Genomic DNA, 23892 nt, shown 5'->3' with positions numbered 1-23892 from the left:
ATCTGTGTGGCTGCACCATGTACCTTCAGAAGGCATTGTGAAGCTCTTGCTTGCTATTTTGTTGTGCCTTGTAATTGAGATGCCACCCCAATATATATCTATATTGTGATGGCTAAGCTGAAGGAGGGATGTGATGTTTTGGAGAAGAAGTTACAGTGTTTTTAATTATTGAAAATACAAAGCAAAACCTTCTCTCAGTGCACTAACCCACTGTGCTGCAATCATTTCCTTTATTGACATTCCTGGTGAAGGGAAGCAGGCACTCTCTGTTAGGAAGTGCAGCCTAATGTGACAGTGTGCTTGGCTTTCTGTTACTGCAAGGTTTGCAGTATGCCACAATCTCTTTGCTGAGGTACTGCAAGAAAAAAGGTGTCTATCTCTTCCAACTCTTTTCTACAACAAAAACAGGCTACACACTGTGGAAACATCCAGCCCAGCCTCCTCCTGGTGATTAAGTTTACCAACGATAAAATAACCAGGAATGTTCATGTTTAACATATTACTTCTCAACCCAGGCCCAAGATTCTCCTTCATCACAGAACTTCTTCCACCACCCTTCTCTTTGTGTGGGTGAGAACCACCTTGCCTCACTGAATCAGTGAAAAGGGCAGAGGGGGCTTTCTGTGGGAGACTCCAACTCTTCCCTAATGCAGGGCCTGCAATGGCATTGCCAAGTCACTAAGGGGGACACTGCAGTTCAAGAGGGAACATGGTTACAATATGTTTCATTTTCCTAAAGAAGCAGGAAGAGCTTTTTGTGGCATTTAAGTTTGTTGTTGGGAAATGTCTTGACCTGTGAAATTATTGCTAATCTGTCTACAAATTTGGAAGCACATTTTCCCAAAAATCATTGATCTATCTGCATGGGTTCCAATGGGCCTCTTTCTTAAGAGATGAAAGTCTTGGTGACTTCGTCACAACCACTGTAGGTGAAACTATAATACAGTTTCTGCTCTAAGCCCTTATTTTCAGTGCTCGTCTGAAAACCTGCAAAATGGAGGGCTGAAATCTAAACTAGTTGGCCTCTGCCTAAGGATAAAAATATGTGTTTGAAAGCACTTTATATTTTGATTGAGAAGATTTAAAAAGTTTTATTTTTAAAATATTTTTTCTCCTGATATTTTTGTTTAAACAGACTTGCAGTCCAAGTGGGTGAGATTTGAAAGTTGATTGGTTTTTATTTTAATTATAAGAATCTGAATATCACTGAGTAGGTACAGTATGTTCTTTAGTTAAGTTCATTAAAAACATGCAAGTATGGAAGGCTGTTGTATTAACTGAGTGCTGTGAACTTAAATCCTCATAATGGCTTTCCAGGTCATGAGTTTCAAATACTACAACAGAACTACAATCTCCAGAACAGATATTCAGTTTTATCAGCATGTTCACATTCCCACTACACTGAGTATTGCATTTTTCAAACCAGTCATTGCAAGTTGCATTATCAAGACATTGGTCATCATGCAAGTAAATGGAGGAAGGAATATTAATACTTTCAAAACCTACTCACATTTTGACTCAGATTTTTCAGCTTGCTGGACAGAACAGTTCGTTGTATAAGTAGGTCCCTGTAAAGCTTTTTAATTTAGCTTTTTAAAGGAAAATTAAAATAGGACAAGATACTGCAAAGGCTGTAATGGGAACTTGCTGTGTTGAGCTCATCTTTCAGCTGAATTGCCTAAGGTGGGATATGAAGTCAGCAGATAAGCTGTCAACAGTCCTGAATTCACTTTCCATTAAAATGTGGTTTTTCTAGAGAGTGTTTAGTGAGATGTCTGATGTGCTAAACAACTTGACTTCAAATAAAGGTTAAGGCTAATTGTAAAGGTACCTCTACTTCCCAGGGAAAAAAATAAAAATCCCACTTGTACTTACCAAGGAAGTTTTAAGTCCCTCAGATAATCCATATCTATGAGCACCATAAAGGTGTTCAGTGCTAGGTTTTACACTTCCAGTTTCAAGGCAAAAGTAATATACAATAAACACAGTCACAAGGCTCAGAGCTTGAGTTACAGGAGAGGGAAAACAAGGTTTGATGTAGTGTTAAACCTCCTAATGGTGTTGTTAAAAAACTAATTTTTCACTGCTCTTTTTATTTGCCAACAAGTAGGTGACTGCTAGGTGCTGTATATCTTACCTCAGCGTGGATGCTTACTGGGCAGCAAGAAGTGTCTCAGTTTAACATTCCCTTCCTCCTAGTGTGTCATTGTGTTAACACAACTTCTATGTTTCACAGGTCTTTGTCTGCAAAGAGGGAACTTTCTACTTTTGTGAGACTCAGTGGGAATACTCAGGCCTGCCTTTATGAACTGTGTTGACATTTGCTGACTTTGTCATGTCGAGTGACATATAAAGATTGGCCCCTGGCTTTAGGGGGGAAATAACTGTATAACACTTGTCTGTAGGCTTCAGATGCAATTCTCTGAAAATCAAGCAGTTGTCCCAATTTAAGCTTATTTCATTTCTTTCCAAAAAAGTTAAATACTGTCACTCTGATGACAGTGTCAAGTCATTCCTATATATTATTCTATTTGTTTCATCACAGTGGCTTTTCTCCAGGGAGCTCATTTGTATTCTCTTGTGTAAAGGTCATCTGACTTTTAGTTAGTGTCATGGATTTAAATTCGACTTATCTTTAGTAAAAATTAAAATGTTACTGTCACCATCAGATTGAGCCCGGAAACCCCAACTGTGGCTATTTAGCAATCTATTTTAAATTCAGGGAAAAAAGCCATATACCTAAATATTTTATGGCTAATTGCCATTGGCTTCAGATCTAGATCTCAGTACTCAGGATAATGCTTACTATTGCTATTGCTGCATGCCATTGTTTCTGAATATTTGCTGATACTGTGTTTAGAAATGTGTTTTTCTCTTTTGAGGAAACTGCACTAGAAGGGTATTTGGGCTCCACTTGGGGTCAGGCATTTGAATCAGCACAGAGATAGTCTGCTGCATATATTTTGACTGGTTGTTTTTTTCATGGCAGCTGTTTCTTCCCTTGCATTGCTATGGGGAAATAAAAACTTGTAGTAGGCCAGTGTAGTGATTGAACATATGTGTCCATCTCTAAATTACAGCATATTTTAAATTTTTTGTCACTGTCAGTCTGTGTGGCCTGGGTATCTACAGCAGAAATAATTTTCTAATGAAACTGCTACTAGTGAGGAGTCATGATCGAGACATCAAGTGTAGGTCAATGTTGTTGCCTAGCCTCCAGACAATGAGGCCAGGGTTGATATTCCTCGGAAACATCTCCCAGGAAAGCTTATCTGAATGCCCAAAACAGCTTAAGCTCAAGCAGCTCTGTGCAGTCAGTTCAGTCATAAACAGACTGATCTGTGTGCAAATGCAAGCTCACAGACTGCTCTGGTTAGGCTGCAAAAACACCATTCTATCTGCAACTGGGGGGACTGTCTTTGTATGACCCGACTCACAAAAAGCCTGAGTTTGGTCTCTTCTTTCCCCAGAGAGCTCTGTTCTACACTTGCAGGTCCTCTTTCCCACCAGAGCCCAGCTGTACCGGTTATCCTGCTTCCTCTGTCCTGTAGCCAAAGCGCTCCCATCCGAGCCCTGTTCCTCTTCCCTGCACCGTGTTCTCGTCCCTCTCCGTGCTCTGCACCGCTGAGCTTGAAGACAGCAAAGACTGCAAGACTGGGAGCCCCTTCTCCCTACAGTGTTCCCGGAACGCCTGTGCCAGACGCGCCGCTGCCCTGGGCTGCCCGGGCAGGCTGCTCACACCAGTGCTGCAGAGCCCACACGGGGTGCGGGCCCGGATCAACGTGTGCGTCCGGCCCAAGGTGTGCATGTCCGGCTCACGGGGTACAGACCCGGCCCAAGGTGTGCAGGTCCCGCTCACGGGGTACAGACCCGGCCCAAGGTGTGCAGGTCCGGCTCAGGGGGTACAGACCCGGCCCAAGGTGTGCAGGTCCGGCTCACGGGGTACAGACCCGGCCCAAGGTGTGCAGGTCCGGCTCACGGGGTACAGACCCGGCCCAAGGTGTGCAGGTCCGGCTCACGGGGTACAGACCCGGCCCAAGGTGTGCAGGTCCGGCTCACGGGGTACAGACCCGGCCCAAGGTGTGCAGGTCCGGCTCAGGGGATGCGGGATTCCCGGCTCACGGGGTGCAGACCCGGCCCAAGGGCTGCGGGCCCGGCTCGGGGGGTGCGGGCCCGGCTCGGGGGGTGCAGGATTACCGGCTCAGGGGGTGCGGGCCCGGCTCACGGGGTACAGCCCCGGCTCACGGGGTGAGGGTTCGGCTCACGGGGTACAGGCCCCGGCTCACGGGGTGAGGGTTCGGCTCACGGGGTACAGCCCCCTCACGGGATGCGGCCCCGTCTCACTGCCCCGCGGTGCGGGAGCGGGGCCGGCGCTCCGGGAGGCACCAGCAGCCCCTAGCGGTGACAGCCGGCGCAGCGCCCGCGCTGCGAGCGCCCGCTCCCCCTCAGCCGTGGCTCTTCCCTGCCCAAATCGCGGCTCTTCCCTGCCCAAAGCGCGGCTCTGCAGCGGCCGTGGCTCTGCACAGAGTTACAGTTCAGCACCTCTGCGAGCAGCTGTGATGAGTCCTGCCATGACCTCGGCCTCCGCCAAGCCCAGAATAGGAACCCGGTACATCCTCTCCTTCGGAAACAAGTTGTTTGATACAGATGACTTCACATGCAATACCCTGACTTTTCCCATGACATTTCTCTCTTTTTCATAGAATTGTAATTGTACCGCTTTGCGTCACAAGCCCTTTACCGAAAGGATTTGAGTAGTTTCTCCGTCCGGACAGTGATTTCCCAGATACCATGCTGCGTAAAGGCATTAAGGTGTCAGGACCCGACTGTCCATGTAAACATTACAAAACTTTTATTTATGTGCATGATTTATTAGTAAGTTTTTTAGCAATGCATGCACACACACACACATGACCAACAAAACTACTCTCAGCCTTGTGGGGAAAACAGCAAAATAGTAGCAGGAAAATGCCATAAGATTTTAAGACAATCAGTCTTTTCTTTAATAGAAAAGTACTATCTCTTGTATCTTTAAATGTTGACAGACATTTATGTGGTCTTAAACTATGTATTGCTCAATGTTCAGTGCCACATCTGGAAGTCTTAGGAGGAGAAAAAGTTGAGCTATCTTCTGGAAATTACATGTGTATAGTTGTAGCATTTGATGAGATGATCTATCCCTGAGGCTTAGATAACCAAGTGACTCGCTCTACAGTAAAACTTCTAAAGAAGACAGAGTGTCCCAGCATAGAGCACAACCTTCACTGTGTTCTGCTCAATCCAGGCTGTTGATATCATTATATATATATATATAATATATTGATATCATTATATAAATAAATCATTATTTAAAATTCCATTCACTAAATTGAAAGATATCATCCTGTATCCTGTATATTAAAGAAATTGAGGGACAGTTACTTACTATTTACATGTAAATTAAGACAATATTCTAAGAAGATACTATTACAAAAAATCAAAAAAACAAAAAAAACCAAAAACCAGCTAGACAGGTAAGGTTTTCTCAGTTTTAGGAAAGATGGGGAAGAGGCACAAACATGATGCCACTGTGAATGGGGCAGTTTGGCCAGCACTTTCCAGACTATGCCAGACTCAAGTCTTCTTCCAGAGTTTGACTTTTGAGCGGAATACATAGCTAAATTGCAATTGTTTTGTATCCTTTACCTGTCCTGTGCTTTCCAGTGTGAGTTTTAAAATAGAAAGCAGATAAAAAATGTTATGCATATAAATAATATATTGACTGTTTCACTCAAGGTATCAAAAAATGCATTACTGCATGAGCAGATGTAGTGATATAGTTCCTTAATTAAGGAAGAGCTGAGAAATTAAAAACAGGCAAACAATTGCACGTTGTATAATGATCATCTGAGCAGATCTATGCAGTTACTTCTCTGAGATGTGAATTGGGAGCACACCCACTGCCACCACAATTGGCTGTCACAGCACTGATGAGCCATCATACAATTACACTGTTTTTATATAGCTATAACATACTGTCAACATGAATGACAGGATCAGTTTACGGAAGGAAAAAAACCCTGCCTCATTATGTATGCACCCATACATATGCAATGGCATCAGCGCAGGCCATTCTGTCTGGGGATTCAGCTGATAAGTAACTGAGGCTCTTATCTGGCGATTTTTAAATGTCACTAGAGCAGCCCAGATGTGTTTTTATCCTTTGACTGCCGGGATGCTTGTCCATCAGCAGGGTCCATCCTATGGCTTTATGCGGCTGCCGCTAACGGCGTTCAGGCGCTGTGCATCACGGCGGGGACAGCGCGGCACATCAGCCTTTCCAAAACCACGTTTGATGCAGCTCCCCCGGGCTCGCAGCGACTCCCCGGGCAGCGGAGGGGCCGCGGAGGGACAGCGCTGCTTCTCCCGTGCGCTCCGCGCTGCGTACGCTCCTCGTCGCGGATTTTCCGCCGCTGTCTGCGCTTCGGCGTGAGAGAACTGCCGCTTCCCTCCCCGCGTTCGTCTCGACCCCATTAGCCTCCGGCCAACAAGGGGACATTGCGACGGGGAGACGCGGCCACAGCCCCGGGCCCGAGTGAGGGGCTCGGTCTCGGGCAAGGGACCGCGCTCCGCTCCGGGCTCGGTGCAAGCCCCGGGCTCGGTGCAAGCCCCGGGATCCGTGCAAGCCCCGGGCTCGGTGTCCGCTGAGGCCGCGAGGGAGCCCGGAGCCCCGCGGCGCCGCTCCGAGCCCCAGCGCAGCCGCTTCCCCGCGCCCCTCTCCCATCGCAGCCACAGCAACGCAGCCGGCCCTGCCCCTTCCAGCGGGGAGGGAAGAGGCTGGATTTAAACACAAACATCGCTCCGCCGCTCGGTGGATTATCTTCGCTCTTGTGTGGTGCCTCACCTCCACCCCCAGCCCTCCCCACTCGTGAACCTGCACGCCTGAAAAGTGTGCCATCTCCCACCCCCGACCACCTCCTCTCCGGGCCGGCCCCGCCGCCCCCCCTCCGCAGGGTCTGGCCGGGGAGCGCCGCTGTGCTCCGCGGGACCCCCACCGGCCCGGGGAGGCCGGCTGCGACCAGCGGGGAGGGCTGCGAGGGCGATTCGCTTGCTAGAGAAATGCCCTGTTGAACTTTGAATATATTAGTTGACATCAGTGCGAGTTGGGGCTGCCAGCCGCTAGCTCCCTCCTCCTTCCCTACCTCCTCCGCCTCCTTCTCCTCCCCTCGGTCTCCGATGGAAAGAGTTGAAGCCGTGCTGATAGGAGCCGCCTGGAAGAGACAGCGGAGCGCCCGGGAGGACTTCGGTCCCAACTCCGGCCGCACCGCGGGGACGCTGCCCGCCGCCGCTCGCATGGCCCGAGGCGGCACTCCCTGAGCGCCGGGCCGGGCAGAACCGCCGCTCCGCTGCCCTGCTCACCCCGAGCCGAGCCCAGCCGCGCCGAGCCGAGCCCAGCCGCGCCGCGGCTGCCCCCGCTGCTGCGGCAGCCGGAGCGCGATGTGCCGGTGAGCCCCGCACCGGGAGCCAGCCCGTAAGCGCAGCGCGGCGGCCCGGGGGGCGGGCGGCGGGACGAGCTGGGGGCGCGCAAACTTCCCAACTTGGCGGGGTCGGGGCGAGCGGGCGGCGCTGGGAAGGAGCCGCGGAGGTGGCAGCCCTCGGGCTGCTGCGCGTCTCCGCCGCCCCCGGCGCAGCGCCCGGTGATGGGGGCCGGGGGCGACCTGCGGGGCGTGGGGCTGTGCTTGTGCCAGGCGCTCGGCGCGCCGTCCCCCTGCCCGCCGGGGAGCCAAAGGGGCTTTCTTTCTGTCGCTGTGCTCGCAGTCCGGCAGCGCTGGAGAGCACGCTAGCTCCGAGGTGGCAGTGGAGGTGTTTTTTTCCCTCCTCTCCCCGCCACCTTCCCAGCTCTTCCTAAACCCGCTGAGGGGGGCTGTGGCGGGAGCAAAGGGGTGCAGTGGTGGGAAGCCGGATAGCCTAGACGAAGGGATATTAATGATTTTTGTTTTTCAGATGGTAATTTGTCTTTGTAGTAGGGGTGGCCCATTAAATTTCAGCTCACGTCCTGATGGAGATCAAAAGCGAAGGGGAGAGGGAGAGGGAAGCAGAGAGCCTTGTGCTGCTCCTTAGCTCCGCGCATTGTTAGAAACTTACGGGGAGTGTATGGGGGGGTAGGATTTCCAGAAACAACCGTTGTCCATCCAGCTCCAATATCCACACCAAAGTTGGAGAGCTGTATTTTCCAGCACTACCATCTGCTCCTGGTGCTGACCAGGAGCACGCTTACTGTTATGCCTCAGAGGAAACAAACAAAAGGTGTGCTTGCCAAGTCGGTCCTGAACCTGTTCTCTTCATGGGCTTTTAGCTGGAGCATTAAGTATCGAGGAGTATCTATGTCCTAAAGGTTCACTGTCCTCTGTTGGCTCAGTTTAGACTCTTAGATAATTTCCTGTCCTTAAAAAAGGTCTCCAAACATGGTAGATGCCAGGTTCTGTTTTGTTGGGGTTTTCCCCCCCTAATTTATTTATCTGGTTTTGGTTGGGGTTTACATTTATTTTGTTTCGGCATTTCTTTTTTATTCAAACTATTTATGTATAGATATATTAGTTAGGAACCATAGTAAAGTTCTCTCTCATTACAGAAAATACTTCTTTTCCTAAATTATAGTCTGAGCTGCAAGAGGTTTGATGTCTTTGCCTCTGGATGGGTTCAGTGGTAGGCTAAGACCCCAGGCAGACTGCACTTTGAACAAAATAGAAACCAACTAAACTAGAAGTTGTAATGGGCTTTGATTCTTACTGCTGCTTGAGATCAGTAGAGATCCCAGGTGAGTGAAGGCAAGGAGGAGGAGTGAGGGTAACTGGAACAAACCCATACAGAAAAGTACTTACACATCTGTGGTTATACATCTGATTTGTAAGCACCCAAGGTAGAAAACTGGTCATAACTGCAGACAAAGTGGCAGTGGATAAGAAAAATCTTGCTGATATTTAACCAGATTTTTAACAGAGGTTTAATTTTTAAACAGCACTTGAATCATCCATACCTTTAATTTTTTCTCCTTTTGCACTAAAACTTTTTTGATTGGATTGGGTGATAAGTAGACTCAGCACTAGGCAATAATAGGGAATCTCTGTGTTTTGTGTTATACTTCTTGTATTTTCAGTGAAGTCTAGGCAAGTTGTTCTGTTCTTCTCTCTATCTTGTTTTCTTTCATCAAAGAGGCCAAGTTTTTGTTCTCCCCTGCCAGGGACATGCTAATCCTGAACTCATGGGGGAGAGAGAGATCCCACCCTTCAGAATATAGATATTTGCTTTGTTCATCCTCCCAGCCTGTTAGGCTGATGGAATTGGCAGTGACTGCCCTCTGTGACCTCCCTCCCTTCCTGCAAAAAGCTGGGGCAACCAGGGAGGAGAAAATGTGCAAACTCCAGCAAGTGAAAAAGCACAACCCTGGAGGACAAAAGGCTTGAACAGAGAGATGCGGGGGATGAGGTTCTGCATAGAAAATGACTTTTAGCAAACTGGCCTTGATCAGTTCACATCAGTGAATGATGGCATGGGGATGGGTTCAGTAGGAATGTGGGTAGCCCAAGAGAAGCTTGATACAAGTCGTGCCATGGAATTTTAGTTGCTTTGCAGTAAGATGAAAAAAGTTCCCAGACAAAATGGATTTGGTCATCCACTGTGATTGCCCTTTATTCTCCAGGCCGACTGCTGACCTGGGGGAACATACCCCCAAACTACAAACTCTTTTCTTCTTACCTTGTAGTCAGTTGTAAAAGTGCTGCTTGACTTGGGCTGAGACATGATAGGGCCCTGTTAGAGGGAAAGTTCCTGGGGAGCAGGCTCCCTCTGATATTAAACATACTCGAACAATAGATTTCTATTTTAGTCAGGACGAGTAATCATGCGAACAGACATACTAGGGTTAAATAAGACCATCTGCCTGAGTATATCTTCCCGAAAACAAATAGATGCCGGGCAAAGTTTCAGTGTGCAGCTCAGGCTGTTGCCTTGCTGTTCGGCAAAAGGGGGCAGTATCCAACAGTGCCAGGGAGCGATCTGCTGCCGTCCCCCTGTCTGGAGCGCTGGCCGGTGCATGCTCTGTCAGCTGGGATCTGGGAATTTAGGGTGCCATCCCGTAGCCCATATTCAGGTGATTCCTTGTAAAGACATCAGAGAGGTTAACTGACTGTCGAAAAGATGCAAGATCAAAGCTGTAATTGTTTTACTTTGTGGTTGCATCACTTCCATGTGCTGGTGAACGACTGGAAATTAAGGACAATGCTGTATGATTGTAAAGCTAGTTTTGTTCACATTTAATAGGCTGACAACAGTAACCTACCCTGTTTTTACCGTATTGGTTTTAGAGAAAGCATGGTGAAGCCCCAGCTTTGGAGTGCTGTTGGTATAAATACCCTCCAAGGAATTGTCATCACTGTTTTCCCTAGTAAGAAAATGAAACAATTTCTTCTCTAAATTTAACTTTCTTTGAGAACTCGTTTGTTTCCAGCCTAGAGAAATATATTGATCCATCTCATAAAATATTGCTTTTAGAATGCATTTAAAAGCCTTTTCACCTTTCATTTATCTACATGCCTGGATTATTAGATTAGCATTTATTAGCTCATTTTTTACTGGGTGCCATAGGCAATTTTACTGAGGGTCTGTCATTGGAAAGCCATGCACTGGAGTCCAGCTTTGTCAGGTCTCCTAAGTGCTGCTCACTGCCTTCGTGGCAAGAGCTGCAGCAGCAGGGGCAGGCTGGCCCCAAGAGAGGGGATGTGCTGAGGAGTAGGGAGTCAGTCATTGTAATGTGAAGGTGTTCCGCTGCTGGGGTAGTGCCGAGATTAAGAGTTTAGGTGCAGTCCAGTGTGAAGTCTTTAACTGGATTTGCCTCGCTGCAGATCATTTCTGGTATAAAACTGGAAAAGGGAAATTTAATTACCTGCAGAGAGTGGTGGAGATAATTCAGAATGGTTCTCTAGGGGTAAAATACATCTGTGTTCATTGTGTAGCGGCTGTGTAAGTACCAAATCACACTGAAATCACCAAATCAGTCTTAGATGATGGACTTACCTTTTACAGACTGAATACTGTGAAGGTGAACTGCCACAATTTTGGGTTGAATCCTTGCAATTTAGTCCAGGAGACCAACTGTGGTGTGTTGCACTATCCCTGCTGTGCCTTGAAATGGGCTGTGTCCGGGCTGTGTTGTTGCTTCTGAGGAACAAGTCAACACCTCTTTGTTATTGTTCTGTTACTTAAAGAAACAAAAATCAACTCACTGAAGGCACTGTGTCAGATAGTTTTATTGTAGGGATTATTTCTCTTGCTGTTAGACTGCTGACTTGTCCAGTGTGCCCAATATCAGGACTCATCCCATCTCTGTCCATGGTGACAATTTTCATTAGTTTCAGTGGGAGCTGAGTGTGAGATTTTGACAGCTCTTTGAGCCTGCAACTTGTGTGGACAGTGCTTTGCTTGCTGGAGATTATTCTTCAAGCCCAGTTAACCTCAGTATTTATTTCCCCACTGTTCTCATTGTTGTCCAAAAAAAAATTTACTGCATGACAGCCGTTATTTCTTACCCCAGGCTCAAACCATGTGAGTAAAGTGCAGCAGAGCTCTGACAGCACTGCTGTGACTTTCAGCACGCAGGGTCTCCTTGACTACAGCGCCGCGACTCCCAAAGTTACCTCTGTTTCAGAATTCGTATAAAGCACAATTTTTTAAGGTCCACAGAAAATCACTCAAGGTGATTTTCTGAAGATGAGTACATCAGTACTAATAGTTCAGAAGTATTGCTGTTATCAAAAATGTATCTACAGACCAAGTGGGTTTATTTTGCTTCTGAGTGTAATAACTTGGGGAAGTAATTTGCATGTGAAGGACGTTACCAAGTTAGAAAGTATGACTCTGAATTGGTGACAAGGCTATTCATGTGCTTATAATTAAACATGTACCAACGCACTGTGCTGGTTAAGAACTGGCGTGTCTTTATTTACTTTTTAGTGAGCTCTAAATGAGACAATAAATAAACATGCTGATTACTAGTTTTAATCCCCAAATCAATTGTGAACACCTTGAGAGTTTATAAATCTTATATGTAATTTCATTTGTGTTCAGACAAGGGTCATTTGTGGACAGAGCACAGAATATTTTCTTCCCAGAAGCTGCTGTGAAGGAGCTTGATCTTACGAGGTGCTGCATGTTCCTCATTGTTGTTAACGCGTCTCCGGGAAACAGCGCCCGGCACAGCCAGACCCTGATAAACACAAACTGTAGCAGTGTCTGACCTCTGTGGTGAAATGCTTATGGGCTTGTTAGTCTAGATAACACACTTCCTGCAAGTTAAATAAATTGCAGAGCGCCAGTTTCAAAGGTTTGATTTTCTCCACGATGCAGCAACACGTGACCAGCCGGGACGTAACCACCTGCAGAGAAGAATCACAGTAATCAGTTTTATTTCTGCCAAATGGTTTGCTCTACTCAAAAGCTTCATCATAACTTCAAGCCCATGAGGCAAATCGATTCTGTAACTGGGAATATCACGTTAGGTTCTGGTGATGCCAAATGGATCCTCCAGTAGCCTTGAAGCCTCTGTGCTATGGAGGATGTATCCTGATGCCAAAGAGTCTCAGATGTTAAGCAGAGTCTGTCTTCAGTCCTGCAGAGCAGCCCAGCTAAGTCCTGCATAGATGATCTAGATGATCTATAAGCCACTTGCAGTTTAAGGCTTTGTGGCTTCAGAAGTTTGTGTATTTTGCAGATTGTTTGTGCCATAGTCTTCAAAAACTGTTAGCTTTTAAGACAACCAGATGGCTTTAACAAAATATATTTGCTGGCACCTGGAACAGGTGGATCTGGAATCAATTTATGCAGTGTAATTTTTTCCACACCCCTTTTGGAATAATTTTATACCCTGGAGCCACCTAAGGTGCTTATTATGTAGCCAATAGGGAACAGCTTCTGCCTGACTACATAAGATTTTACACATCTTTTATAGCTAATGCCTAGATTGAAATGCAAAATTTAGTGCTGGGAGTGCATGTGAATTTGTGAAACTCCATGGAGAAAATGTGGGTGCATGTATCAGTGAATGAATTATGCTTTTCCACAGACACAGAGAGCCTTTTTTAGTAGTAACAAATGTCCGGTGTTCAGTGTTTGTCATTTTAAAAGTAATATTTTTCATTTCAAGTGCAAACCTTGTGCAAACCATGCACAGGTTACTGATGTAGAGTGAAAATGAAAAAATAGCTTCAATTTTATTTGAAAGGATAACAGAATGAAAATTTCATATGTGGTATGAAAGTGTCCTGACTCAGAGATGAAATTGGTGGTTCCAAAATACAGCTGTGACAGTTATGACTAGTTTTGTGGGAAAGAATCAACTCCTGAAGGACAGGAAACAACTTCCATGAGACCTTGGCTGCATCCTCATTCTTGCAGCAGAATCAGGGACAACAAGCTTACCCAGATGTGTGGATTCATAGTAACTTCAAAGGGGTTTTGAGTGGGTGCTGTGGAACCATCTGCACGACTCAGAGGTAGGATTAGGAGCTAAATCTGGGAATACTTTGGGGCCAGCCTCTTAAGGGAAGAGGAGTTGGACTACAGATGGCCTGTTGGGCAGGTTTAATTGCTTTGCTGTGTTGCTTGGCCACGTGGAAGTTGTTTAGCCTGCTGTTTCAGCTAAAGGTTGCTTATTTATCTCCTATGGTGCTGATTTACAACCATCAAAGATAGGGGAAAAAATAAGGCAAGAAAGGAAAGGGTAGGAAGTCCACTCTGGATAATTCAGTTCAACAGGGTAATATAGTAAATTCAAGAATGCAGAAGGAGATGCTTTTGGAGCCTGTATGTATATAACACATGGAAAAAAAATTGGCTAGGTCTCAGAAGTTTCTTAGAGTGATTACAGATCCCCCTGCCCTGCCTCATGTTCCTTTCTCTGCTCTCCCTTCCTGACTGAAGATGATTGTCTGCCAGGAGGAGATTTTCAAACACATGGTTTGGACAGGGCAATCAGTCTATATTTATAAAACACCTAATATTTCACTCTCTGACCTTTTTGGGGTCCATTCCACATATGAAGGGCAAGTTTCATTAGAAACACAAAGCTGAGACTCAGTTTTTGCCTGTATGCAATGTGCTCCTCCAGTCTAAAAGAGCTTAGCTTTTAGTTGTAATTGCAACTTGTAACCACCTACTTAAAATAAAAGACAACAGGGGGAAGAATATCATTAGTGGCTTGTGGTAGGATAAAGATACATACTTGCTCAACATGAGCAAAATAGGAATATGCACTGTAACTGTGTGCTGTTCCAATAGTGACAAAGGATGAGGTAACACATAATATGAAAAATTTCACAGTTCCTGCTTTGTGAGGATAATCAAGTGATATAATAGTACATCTTAGCCTTATTTCCATTTTAACATCCATGCTCAGTAGTCAGAAGTAATAATCATCAGAGACAGAAAGTGAGGCATAAAAGGACTGTGGCCTGGAGAATTTTGTGCTCATCTGTTAAAGATATAATGAACAATGATGCAGATGGGCACCAGGTAGGGTTGCCAGCAACTGAAATCTGTACAAATTAAACTTTGAGGTCTGTGAAAAGCTGGTCTAATGGGACTTGCTCAAGCTCACAGAGTGTGTTAGTGGCAGAGGCAAGGTTACAAGCCCTGAAAACACTTACTCAATTACTTAATTCTATAAGTGTAGTTAAATTTTATGAAATCTTCCATCTCGTTGCTTTCCTGCAGCAAAGCCCTGAACTCATGCCTTACAAGACTATGCATTTATCTCCATGCTCAGCATTGCCAGTATGTAACTTGATTGTTCAAATCTTTTACTCATCTAAACAGCTCAGTGTTAGTTAGTGTGACTATGGCTGGAGAAAAGAAGTTCCCTGCTTGTATGTGCACTATCAGTCCCAATATTTTCAAGATGAGCTAGGGGTTATTTCTACATTTTGCATTTTCATATGCATACCAGACATGCATCTATACATGCATGTTGAAATAAAGAAAAAACAAGTGATTAACATCTTTAAAATTTAACATTTCCTCACCTTAACCAACAGAAATTGTTCCCAAGAGAGTAATTTACTAGATTCTGTATTTGTCTAGGACTGTACATCAGGAATACAAACCATGATTTTGCTAATGCTATGTGTTGCCTCTAATGAGTCTTTGAAATATTAAACCAGCTTATATTTGGAATGAGTTTTGCACACCTCCTTGTCTATGGTATCTTTGCAAATCCAGGCTTCACTGTTGTGCCTCAGAGAATTATGAGTTTATTATACTTCTGGAATGCTAATAGCACTTCATTTCCCCCCCACATTTCTTCTTCATATTTATTTATTGATTCTTCATTTGAGCACAGTTTCACAGATAATGATGGTACTACTGAGAATAGCTGGTGTGAGTTAATTTTAAGAAGGCTGAAGTTACAATGCCATCCTTTTTTGCCAAAAATTTCTCTGCAAAGTTCTTAAGCTAAGGCATCCAAAATGCTAAGTTAGTTAAGATGACTGGATAAGACTACTGCCAGTGCTATATTTCATTCCTGGCTTCATCAAAACAAAGCACATCAAGGCTGACAAGTCTAAATTTAATTTTGCACTGAAAACTCCTGGGCAGATTTGAGGTTGATGTGCTTTGGGCAAGCAGTCTTTGCTCATTTGGTCTTTATTCAAATGGAGTTCATTGACCTGTGAGAGAACACATGTGAACAGGGTTTTTAGCATTTTAGCATAGTTCGCATTTTACTTTTGATTCCTGAGATTCTTCCCCATCTGGTCCTTCCTCCACTGTGATGGACTCGAGAAAGGTGCTTCCAGTCATTTTTTCTGCCTTCCCTGAAGGCACAGAACTTGCTCAAGCCAATTCCTGTTCAAGCTGGTCAATTGTTCTAAACGAATATCCAATTTTGATTTAAATATTTATGAAGGGAGAAAGCATCCTGCAATTCTTGGTTAAGTGTTTAAAATTTAGCAACTCTTGCAATTGTTGCCCCTTAGTTGCTAGGCTCTTGGTCCTGTTATGCTCTTATTCAAAGAGGAGAACATCACGTTCTCCTGCTGTGGAAGTACTTTGATTTGCAGTCAAGTAGTCTCTTATTTTCTCTGTGATATTTCAGTATGATACTGGATTTTCCAATGTTTTTTCAATCCTTATTGCTTGATGGCTCTTCCCTGAACTTTCTAAGGATGCTACTGGCCAAAGAAGACAGTAGCACTGACAGCTACAAAAGTTTGGGAGAACTGAAACAGCAGAAGTTGTAGAGCAGAACTGAGCAGATAGAGAGCAGAAGATAAGGAATGTGAAGTTGGATTGCAGAAAAAAAGATAGTGGTGTAGGAATCTCTTGGCATGAGGAGCTGGGTGTGTTACATGCCTGGTGAAGAACTGGAGTGGCTGCAGTGGTTAAAGGCAGCAGTAGGTTTTTACTGGCAGAGCAGGATGGCTTGGAGCTGGCTGGGGACTGCAGCAGCAGCACTGCTCGTAAATCAGAGCAGTGTTGTATTAGGGGAGCTCTCTGCAGGGAAATGTCAAAACATCTGTCTGCACTGTGCCTGGGCATAACCAGACTCATTCAGGGGCACTGCGATGCAGCAAAGGTGAAAAGAGACACTTTAAACTAACTGAGGGCAGAGTTCAAGCAGAATTTCTGGTGAGGAAGACATTCCATTCTTGCAAGTGTAGGATCTGAGGCTGCAGAATCAAACTCACTTTTGCAATCTGTACAAATTCAGGATGTTACTAATTTCAGTAAGTGGATGAGAGTTTACTGGCCTGTGTTCTTGATTGCTGACACAAGGCAAACAGTTAATTTATTTGCAAAAGTTATACTAGTATTGGATTGCATTGGGTTGCACTAACCTTAACTGTGATACTTGTGGTTTGAGAGGGCCAGAATCTTCCCATAAGTAGTACAATTTCTGATTTTAGTTTGGAAAGATGTTATCATTTAATGAAAACCCTTTGTTTTCTGGCAGCCTACTCTGCTATCCATTTACAAAGTTCTCAGAGGGCTTGGATGTCCATGAAAAGTTCAAGAGCCCAATTCTATTCATAGATAGATGAGTGCAGCCTCAGTGAAGAGCTGTGGTTGTGCTTGGCTGAGGACTGTAATGTGAGCCCAAAAAACTCAAAGACAAGTTTGTACCTATGGAACCAGTTTGCACAGGGATGATATTGGTCTGCAGGCACTCTCCAAAATGAGGTCTGCCAGATTATGCTGTTGCAAAACCCAGCACCAATAGAAGCATTTTTAGTTTTAATTAAAACGAAACCTTGAAACAACATGATCTCTATTTCTGCTGAATTTTAGGCTTCCACATGTTTGAGCATAAGATGCAGAAGTAATTGATTAGAAACAGGAGTAAAATAATGAGGCTTGCTTTTTTTTTCCTTTCCCAAACTGATTCAACTGTGGAAGGGAAAAAAACCCCAAACTTCTGAAGATTTAACTTGAGATGAGTAAGACTTCTCTTCACAAATAGACCGAGTGAACTACTGAAGTACTTCAGTGAAGTTATCGCAACAGCCTTGAGCCAGCGGGATTATTTCCATGGCAGACTTCTACCTGATAGAAACAGGGGTTTAAATTAATAGCTTAAAGAATTGGAAATAATCTGATACATGTAGTTCTAATGGTCTAAGATATCTGTTGAAGAGACAAGAACCTGACCCTGCAAAGATCAGAGAGAGACAAGAGACAAGGGACATCAGTAGGAAGAGTGCAATTTTTGTAAGTTAAAATTGGATTTTTCATCTTTAAACCCCCCACCAAAGTTCACAATTTGCAGTCCTTATCCAATGAATATTTGGTTTTGAAACTGGCATGCTACCTGAGTCAGAGCTGCAGGAGATGGCCCGATGTTTTCAAGCTGACAGTGCCTCTCTAATATACAGCAGTGTAATTTAGGCGTCTCTTATTTGTTTTGAATAGCAGAGCTAACATGTCTGTCAGTCACAAAGACTTGATAGACATGATTAGAAGGCAGGAGATCAGACACGTGCGCTTACCACAGCCAACTCTCCCCAGTGAAGAAGTGAGTGGCTTGGTGGCATATTTACAATTAAGGTGTAACTGAAAGCTTTTTTAGAAATGAGCTTTGTAGACTGCACTGAAATAGTGTTTTCTATTATGACCAGTTTCTGGAACAGATTATCATGATTGTAGGAAGCACTTCAAAGCAGATTGATGTAGGAAGATCTTTCACCAAAAACTTCAGCTTCTCTGTAAAACAGAAATCTACAAATGTGTCTGCAATCTGTGTTGTTTCAGCTACAACAGCATTTATTTGATAGAAATGGTCTGCTCTTAATTTCCAGAGTACTACAAAGCTCTTTTTATTTTGCTGGCCCCTCCATTTCACAGTGGAGTTCAAAGGTTGTGTTTCCTTTCTCCTATATCCTTCTAAATTTCTTTTTGGTATTTTTTAAAGGCTAAGATTTAAAGATTATAAGGAAATACTGAGCTGCATCTGATAAAGTCAGACACTAATTTAATATATTGGTGGCCAGACTTTCATAGAACAGACCATAACACATTGTCTAGTCCATTCCCCCAACTCAAACAGCATCAACCAAACCTCCACCATTCAGCTGAACATGTGCTCAGCTGAACTCAGCAGTAACTAAACCACAGTACGATCTGGAAATGCCCTTAAAGTTAATTAATTTCTGAATTTTCACACACAAATGTAGTGATATTCCATTTCATCAGGACTGCTAAAAACTTTACTTGTAGGCTAAAGCCTGTATCTTTGAAAATTGAAGTCTTCTGCTTACTAGCAAACCCAGGAGCAAATGTGAGAACCCATCTTTCTGGTTGGGATAAAACCAGGTGGTAACAGCACATAGAACTGTGGTGGGATGCCAGTAAATTCTTCTTGGTTTTCAAGGATGTTGGAAAGAGAGGAAGCTTATGCAGAAAATGAAAGGCAGCGATAAGAACAAAGACAAGAATCAATTAGAGCTGTCTTGCTCCACTATATTTAGTAGCACATGCAGAGGACAGGAAGAAGAATTTACAAAAACAGTCATCATTATTATTTTGTGCCTTACCCAGCTGTAATATAACACACCCATTTCATTGTCCTTTTTGAGTCTTAAGTGAACAAATTGATTTTTTACCAGGGAAGGAGATGAGACAAAGAAAAGTCAAGTCTCTTGTCTAAGCTCATAGAGGCCGGCAGTGAAAGGCAGTCCTGCAGCCACAAACATTTTTTCTTGTTTGACAGCAGAAATATGATGGATTCTTTATGTTAAAGAAGGGCCTTGAAATAGTCCCTGCACATTCTGGGAAATTATTTTTTCCTATAAAGTGAATGCTGTTGAAGAATATATTATGAACACTTATAGTAAGTGTTAAAAAAATAAAGGGTTTTTTTATCCTCAGTGTCATTAAATGAACAATTCTGACAATTCGGAATACAATTTATTTATAAAATGTGGTGAGTAAATGAAGTTATGTCATGCAGAGGACATATTCTGATTCTTTCTGAAAAAGTGCTGATCACACTCAAACAAGCATCTAAAGCAGACAACTCTGTCAACACTTCCTTACCATTTCTTTTCTCCAACATAGAAAATTAATAGCCAAGCACCAATTTTGTCTGTATTTTTAGCAAGCATAAATTAATCTACTTAATAGGTAGCATACTTTTTGCACTTACATATACGTAATTAAATCATATTTGTTCTTAGAAACTATTTGTCCTGTGTAAACCTGCTTCCTAAGTAAATATTTCTTTAATTACTAGAACAAATAGATTGTGGGATTTGGAGTCGATTATCACAGCATTTCTTTCCCTGATGTGTGCTTCAGATATGCACAGCAGAGAGGTCTGCTAAACACAGCCAGGAAATACAGCAACCAGCTTTTTTGCAGTTTGAAAAGAAATACTTCTTATGAATACTTCACACCTACAGAACCCTTCATCTGGGGATTACAGAGTGCTTTGCCATGCTTTTTGGGTATTATTTATTTCCATTTTAGGGAAGGATAAAGTGAAAGGGAGAGACTAGGGCTCATATGCACCATCCCCATGTTGTATTAATAGAGGTAGCTGTACTAAAATGTATATGGCTTTATGTTACTTGTGTAGAACAGAAGAGGACATGGCTTTTCCTACAGACTTATGAGGTACAGCCTCTATTTCTGGATATCTGGTAGTGCATTTCTGTTCTCAGGGTCCTAAAAGCTCGAAGCAGATGGAAATCATGGAGAGTTAGATACACTAGGGCTCTCAGGCCCATGCCTCTCCAGCAGGGCACCTCATTGTCAGGTTTGGCTGCTAGGGTTCAATGGCAGCCAGTGGCAGAGCTGAGAGAGAGGTGCAGGTTCCTGGACATGCTGTGCCAGAATGGGACATTTTAGTCCCAAATGCATATCCTTGTCTTCACTGCACAGCTCATCTAGGAGGTTGAAAACTGTATGTGAATAGCACAACAGCAAAGCCATGTGCCTGTCCTCAGTGCCTCTGTGCTTGCCTCTGGGAAGGTGTGTCTATGTGTGGGTGTCACTGTTTCCCAGAATTTTTTTATGTTGAGACTGTATAGGAGTAATTCCCCAGAAGTTATGGGAGAAATATATTTCCTGTGGGAGGAGTGTTTAAGAGTTGTCAGCATCTTCATGTTTCTTAACTGCAGGGTAAGGAGTTTCTGATAGGAGAGGGTAGATTTTGAGCTCTGACTTTCTCTTGCTGAGTTAATTAACCAGAGTTTAAAGCACTTCCTCTCCTGAGCTGGAGTTTCTTATGTGGGAAAGAGAGGTAAGAGGCCATAGCCAAATGAGATCCCCAATTAAGGATGGAGGCGAACAAGGCTTGTAAATGACTCAGCCTTGAGTCTGAGCACAAGACTGTGTCTGCCAGTAAAATGCTGTTTGGATATACCCTTAATGAAAAGAATGAGTTTACTGTGGAGTCAGCAGCCAAAACACCCTTCCTGCTGTTGGAGTGCAGCATGTCACATGTACTGAGCCTCTTCCTGGCTTTTCTTCAGGATTGCAAGCATTTGGAGGAGACTTTGGAATATCAGAGCTGAGAGAGGCAGTGGGATGTTGCATGATGCCATGTTATTGGGAAGAGTTCTTGGCACCTACTTGTCTTTGGATGGGTTAAATTCCTAAAACCATCATCACTCACACATGTACGTACAAAAGTCCTGACAGTTTCTGTTTTCTTTTTTCCTCACTGGAGCTTTTAGATGTAGCTGAACCTGGTCAGATGATGGACTGTGAAGGAACAAATATATCTTTTAAAATAACCAAACCTCTTTAGCATCTTTAGGTTTAGAGTTTTATTTCTCTAATGCACAGTAGCTCTGAAAGCTCACTGTTCCTTCATGGGCCTTGAGGGCTCTAGTTTGACAGCAAAAGTGTCAAGTGCCCAAGTAAGTACCTGGATGTTGGTAGTGCTAATACAGCCTGTGCCTTGTCAGCCTGTGCAGTGGTTGCATCTCCTGCCTGAGGTGGAATGGTAACTAAAAAGCGCCTTTATGAGGTTTAATGTAATCTTCTCAACCACAAGAAGATGCTCTGACTGTGCAATACAGTATCCACTTGGGGAGTTAATAGGAATTACCTATTGCAATTTAGATTTACATCCTGGATTATTGGGCAATAATTTCCTTTTTGCAGGAAGTTCTAATTGACGCAAAGGTCAGACAATGCTGGGACAGGAAGTTTAGACCAGCTCCAAGAGGATGTCTGATGAGTGCTCTCTGCCTCAACTTTCTGCTGTGAATGAGCACTAGAGTACATTTAGTCTGTTTTGTTCATTGAGATCAAAAGTTCTTTGGGGATGAGAAGCTACTCCGTGGACAGCAGCTTGTGCAGTGCCACTCATGTGGAACCTCTGCCTGACTAACTCAAATAGCAGTGGGAATCCATCTGAAACCCAAGCACCTTGTGGTTTAAATCCTTTCTCTGTGTTTTCAGATAGCAATCTCTTTAGCTCTTTGAGGCATTTAATGAAAATTGTTTTAACAGGACTGCAGCATCATAGAAAGCATTGTGTATGTTTTCATGCAGTGGGGGGGTGCAACCATATAGTACAGCTGGAGCTGTAGCATTTTACTGTGCTGTGACAGGTAGCATTGATTTTACAGTTAGGTGAGACTGATTTCAAATGTTCCCTTGTTGAGTTTATTGGCACCTACAGCTAACAATGTTAAAAGGTTAAATGGTATGTACGTTACACTGCACACAGCCCCAAAATTTGTTTAGAGAACAAAACTATAGTCTCTTGTGACTGGTCCCTTCACCCTACAAAATTTCTCTGTGTGGATGTCTGTCCTTAATTAGGTTGTTTGAGAACACATGGTCTTCTTACATCTTATCTGTGCCTCTTACGGAGAACATTTCTGGCTGAAAGCTGAACTGAAGGAAGGGCAAAATGGACTCTCGAGCTAAACATTGGTTGAAGACTCAGAGAACACTTGAAACACCTGGGAATGACCTGGACTTCATGGCTAGCATCAGGTCATGTCACATGCTTACTCTGTGAATATGAACATGTCCCATGAACACTCCATGGTTCGTTACTCAGCCCTCCTAAAAAGCAAATAGTGCCTCACAGGGATGTTGTAAGGCTTTGGTATCTGGGATTTGTAAAGCTCTGGGAACACTTAGTCTGGGCCACCTATAGGATCACAACTATTAATAGTGGTTGCATTCAAGTAATTCTGTATAAATATCACCTGCTTTGGTCTGGGGTAACAGTTAGAAATTGACATGAATTGACTGAGAAAGAGAGACATGTGCTGTGATTGCTTAAATACAAACCTGGGAATTGGTGAGTTTTTATTTCTAAACTCATCTCTACCAGCAGCTCACTCAATGCCTTGGGCAAACATTGGCAAGTAAGTATCAGGTTTCCCTGTTGAAGTAATAATGCTTAAGGAAAAAAAAAAAAAAAAAAAAAAAAAAAAAGACAGCATTTTCTAGTTGTAAGAATTAATCAGAGATTGTTTTAGAAGATTACCTGAAAAGTGCTATGTATTTTAAATGGTTTCTAATCCCTGTATATTAGTTATATACATAGGAAATAATGAGTCTGAAGCACAGCTCCCATTTGGTGATTTCCATTTGAAATGACCCTTTCTTTCATCAAAACAGCAGAAAGGACAGATATGTGCTATTAAAAACAAGATGTTCTAGTTCAAACTGGCAGCATTATCTCTGAAACCCGCCCTGCTGGAGCACTGTTTTCAGAAAAAGTAGATTCCCACCAGTTAGCTACTGCTAACTCTTTCACTTAATTCCCCAAATTATTTGCAGAGCAGCTGGTCTTAGCCACCCTTACTTCCTTTGATGCAAGAAGTTTGCATTTCCAGTTCTTAGATTCCTCCACATCTGTGCTCCCAGTAACAAGCAGTGATCAGCGGTGAGTCACTTTGACACACTGAGTGTCTAGTGTTGGCTTTGCTCCTAGTGACATGTGCCAGCCTGGGTGGAAAAAAAAAAGAAATTAAAAAAACACAGACCCTAAAGGCATGATAACTTGAATTATTTCCCTTCACCTCTTCCAAAGTGGAAATCCAGCTTGCACATGGAGTTCATGAACTGGAAACAAGCTGCTGACTCTGTGGCTGCTGCTGGCGATGAGCCTCCAAGCCTCAGCATTCAAATCGAAAGCCAGACCTCTCCTGTGCATGCTAGCTTTAATTGTTGAGCTTCCTTTCAGGACTAAGAGATTACTGAGGAGTTGCCAAAGTTCTCTTGTCTGTATTCCATGTTCCTATGATTCCCTAGATAACTTCACTTTGAAGTGGGCTGCAAATGAAGATACTCCCCATTCTCTTCTCTCCAAATGTACATCCAATGGCCACTGAAGTTTCCATCAGCTTGATTAGTTGGCACCAGCTCTGATGTGTTCTGAAATGCTGAAAG

At 43.9% G+C, this 23892-nt stretch overlaps 1 protein-coding gene across 4 annotated transcripts in view; it reads left to right on the top strand.

The window, feature by feature from the left end:
- The first annotated feature begins 7415 nt into the window (after window positions 1–7415).
- SEMA5B (semaphorin 5B) overlaps window positions 7416–23892 on the top strand; it is a 267399-nt gene continuing 250922 nt past the window's right edge. For 3 of the 4 annotated variants that reach the window (XM_033064122.1, XM_033064124.1, XM_033064125.2), the window contains exon 1: window positions 7427–7510. The gene's annotated coding sequence lies outside the window, so the exon portion shown is untranslated. Of the gene's footprint in view, window positions 7511–23892 lie in introns of all 4 variants that reach the window. The other variant, XM_033064123.1, reaches the window with a different exon arrangement.

Source organism: Catharus ustulatus, chromosome 7, assembly GCF_009819885.2.
Source record: "Catharus ustulatus isolate bCatUst1 chromosome 7, bCatUst1.pri.v2, whole genome shotgun sequence".
NCBI lineage: Eukaryota > Metazoa > Chordata > Aves > Passeriformes > Turdidae > Catharus > Catharus ustulatus.
Note: the sequence above shows the minus strand (reverse complement) of the source record. Positions and strands in the feature narration are given on the sequence as shown.